Source organism: Setaria italica, chromosome IX (genome assembly GCF_000263155.2).
Source record: "Setaria italica strain Yugu1 chromosome IX, Setaria_italica_v2.0, whole genome shotgun sequence".
Lineage (NCBI taxonomy): Eukaryota > Viridiplantae > Streptophyta > Magnoliopsida > Poales > Poaceae > Setaria > Setaria italica.
The window spans coordinates 34,244,000-34,248,573 of NC_028458.1; positions in this window are offsets into that span (position 1 = coordinate 34,244,000).

A 4,574-nucleotide genomic window follows, 5' to 3' on the forward strand; every position below is an offset into this window, starting at 1 on the left:
TTCAATGTAATCATGTGGTGTAAATAAATAAAGCATTTGTGGCATGTGCTATCGGCTATATGAGCCGACAGGCTAAGATAAAGCATTGTTAAAACAACAGGCATAAAAGGAGCCCCTTCTAACCCTGCACATATCAGATAGACTAACAGATCTAGTCAATGTATTGATAAGTGTAATTGAACTTAGACAAGATAACACGAATGAGAGAGCATTGACATCAATGTATTAATCTAAGAGATTAGAACATAGCAAACAAGGACCCCTTGCATACCGCTTACAAGCTGATAAAACTAACGGGTCTAATCAATGTCATGATAACTGTACTGAACTTAGGTAAGGTAACACAAATGAGAGGATATTAACTTTGGCCCATTAACTTAACAGACAGGCTTGTGGAAGCAAGGCCTCATACGCGTGCCTATCGGGTCAATGACATCATCGCGCTTATGTGAGATATGGATGATACCCAGCCGATGCATTGGCTCTCAACATTAGCATCCTAACGTTAAGGATCCGACGGCTAGCAATACGAGGGGTAGGGGTACAGATCTATTGGACCTAGCATATATAAATCCATAAAAGTATGCGAAATCTAGCCAGTCGATATGATTAGATAACTGGTGAACACTTATACAAGGTGAGGGAGCCGATGAAGATAAGCTAACCAAATCTAAGCCGTTCAATAATTGTGAGCGCTTGATAAAACTAAGAGATCGATACGATGCAATGAATAAAACCAGAGCAACTCGATAATTGTGAGCAATGTCGAAGACAAGCAGAATATTGGATAAAGCCTAGAAAGTTGTACTTACAATCTAAGATAACTCGATAACTAGCCACACAATAAAAGATCATAATATTGGATGATGCCTAGAAAGTTCTGATACAGATAACGTAATGACCGGGTGATGGTACTTACAAGCTCACGTGGGATCTAAGCCGATGCAGCCGTGACGGCAAGAAGGAACTCATCAAAACTACTCTACTCCTACTCCTAGGGTTTTGGCGGCTTGGCGCCAAAAGATTGTATTGATTAATGATTATTCATTACAAGGCCAATGGGCTTATATTTATACCCTGGAGCAAACTAAAATCCTAGCCCATTACGACATTACTATTACAGCTATTCTAAAAACTACTAAAGATAAATCTCCACGCTTTCCCTTATTTGGTGGAGTCAATTTCACTTTGGATCTGGTCTTCTATCGGCTTCTGGAACCTCGGTCATCCGCGGCTACCTTGGTCAACGCAAAGTCCTCAATGGGCTTTTTCTCTCTCCTTCATCAGCTGTCAGAACCTTATCTGTAGTGGCTGACTCTGGTCAAATAAAGGTGTCAATAGATTTTATATAAGAGTAGGGGCTAAAACAAAAATAAAAGGATCTAAAACTAATTACTTTTGAACTATGCAGGACCTCGGGTGCAAAAATAGGAAAATACGGGGGCTCTTTAGCAAAAGAGACTGGGGACAAAACAGATCTGAGCCACTCGGCTCAAATCCATTGGCCGAGGGGCGGTTCCTACGAAGGCAGTGGCGCGCGGTGACACTATAGGGTAGCAAGCCGGGATTCGCTTGAACTCGAGCTTCAAGCCACGCATCACGACAGGAATAGGCTTGGGAGAACATGGGGAAGCTCGTGAACCTACCTAGGGGGTTCTTGCAGTCAATTGCGCAGTGGAGGAGGCGCTACGCGGCTACTCCGGCGAGCTTGCGTGGCTGCAAAGAAGCACGGGAGAGAGCGAGGCTGTACGGGGAAGCTTCCTCACCTCCTTGCATACCTCCGGGTGTACCTCTCGTTGACGGGAAGGTGGTGGAGGTGGAGATAGGCTGCGGAGCTTGAGGGTGTGGGGTGCTCGGGATTTTGGCGAAAGGAGATCCGCGAGGTGGTGGCGGCAGTTAAATAGGCCTGGAGCGCAGCCTTGGCGTGCGTGCCAAGACTCGGAGCCGAGCTTGGCCGGGGCTCGGTCGTACTAGAGTTCGAGCCTGATTCGAACTCGGGCGCGAGGTCGAAGATGACAGGTGGGGGCCATGACGTAGCGAGATGACTGGAGGCGGAAAGCTGCTGGTGTCATCGACGTCAGCCGATGCGAAGCAGGGGGTAAAGCTGGACCGGCGGCCCAAGAAAGCCATGCGGGGTGACGAGCCGTCAAGCTGGCCAGTGGCTGGCGAGCTGGGCCACTGAGCTGCTGCAAACTGAAGCTGCGGGGAAGAAGACAGGCCCAAGCTAGAAGAAGAAAGGAGGAAGACAAGAAAAAGAGAAACTTTGCCATTTTAAAAATGATTCAAATAAAATTGAATTCAACTTTGAATTTGAACTTAGTGACCAAAAATAACGCACCAGCATGAGTGCAACTATACAAACTGAAGATTCATTAAAGAAATTTCAAAAAAATATTTAAATGCCTAGGAAATCAAATAAAACCTTAGAAAATTCTTAAATCCTTAAACAAGCTCAAATAAGTTCTAAAAAATTCTAACAAATTTTATTAAGTTGCAAACCTAGAAAATTAGGGTGTTACAACTCCCCGTGAACTTTCCATTTCTGAAAATTTTTAATTCCCACAACGTTCTATTTTTAGAATATCATAATTTATACACATAACTTCGATGCATAACTTCGTACTACAACTTCTTATGGGATAACTTTTTAGCGCAACTTTGATGACGTGCAAAACTTACATGTAGAACTTCTACATACAATTTGTAAAGTATAACTTCAATTTTTTATTTTATAAAGTTATAACATATACACTTGATTTATATGCATAAATTTTTCCCAACATCTCATATGATAAACTTTGTAACACAACTTTCATGATATACACAACTTCTACACATAACATTTGTCTCAACCTACGAGAATGTTGTTAAAAAAATTTTGTATATAACTTATATGCAAAATTATTTACTTGAATATAAATTGTATAAAAAATTTTGAATAGGAAATAAATATAGAAAAGACAGAAAAAATAACAAACGTGCAGCGCGGGGGACAGCAGGCCGCCAGCGCATGGGTGACTGTGGCCCCCACCCCCGGCCGCTTGCTGCCTGCCTGCCTGCCTCACCTCGTGCGCCAGGAAGCGCGCTGGTGCGCAGGTAGAGTCAGCATAGCGGGTGACAAAACATCGTTGGATGATCCTAGCCTGAAAAGCTTCATGTGCAACCAAACCAGGTATTGAAGTCCCAATCTGGTTTTTCTTCTAACTGATTCAAAACTAAAAGATTCATCGACTGTTGACCACCAGAGTTGCCCTCAACTTCACCAGAGTTGCCATTGGCATCGCCGGAATTGTTGCCGCCTGTCAATGCCTTCTTCTTCACTTTGCTGCTCCTTTTGTCTTAACCTTGCACGTTGCCTAGTATCACACTTTGTGAGCACCTCAGTTTGGGTAGCGGGTCATACTTCTAAAGCTTCATGCCCCGATGGCTCACCACCGCCTCCATGACTTACCAAATCCGAGAAGGAAAAATCCCCAGATAGTGCTATCTATACGAATTCAGGTGTCGAGATGTCTTTTGCACTTCGATCCTCCATGCATAGGGCTCCGTGCTGATGATGATATTGATGAACGAGACATGCCCAAAGACCATGGTCCCGACGTCACCACTTGAGACGAGATCGCCATCTTCCACTTCCAAAACTTGCCACCAGCATCAATTCCCTCCAGCCACTACGGGAAACAGAAGCTTTGTCGAGTGCCAGATGCACTCGGCGAAAGCCCAAAAACACTCGGCAAAGGCTTTGCCGAGTGTAACACTCGGCAAAGAGCACACGGCAAATTTTGTTTTTGGTATTGCACTCGGCAAACCGGTCCTTCGCCGAGTGCCCGCAATAATACACTCGGCGAAGTAATTACACTCGGCAAATTCGAGGTTTCCCGTAGTGAGCGAGACGGCCGGTGTTCGGATGCGCACTGGTCTGTGTGCCAAGACACCTCACCTGCTCCTGCCGTGTCCACGACACAAACCGAAAACATCATCAGGAATCAAAGAAGGTCTGTACCTGTCCAACAAATCTGGGTTCTGTAGGACACAGACTAAGAACGAAGCCAATGGATAACCGAGAAATTTACCTACAAGGAAGAATATTTATGTTTTTTTTTTCAATGATTGTATCATTCACACATAGCCATAGCGACCACAGACTGCTGCCCCTAGCAGAACTATTGGTTTTCAAATCTTTTCTAATTCCCCTAACAAAATCCCCACTCTATGAGGTGGCTCAAGTCCTAATTAAGACCACCTATAATATGGACTATACTGCTCGATCAAAACAGCAATCAAGAAACAAGTGTTGAATTGTATCATGTCGGTGACAGAAGCAGCATGTTTTAGTGCCTTGCCAATTGCGTTTAGCTATGTTTAGCTATATGTTATCGTTCATTAGCAACTTTTGCTACGTAGATACCACAGAACGTTTGTTAATATATTGGGGATATCCGAATGGATCATTGCCATGTAATATGATTGCCCTGATATGAGAGGTAACAACTTATTTTGATCTATACAATTCATTTACCGTTTTGATTTAAGGATAAATATGGTATTTGTATGTTGTTGCTGGTAAGCTGATC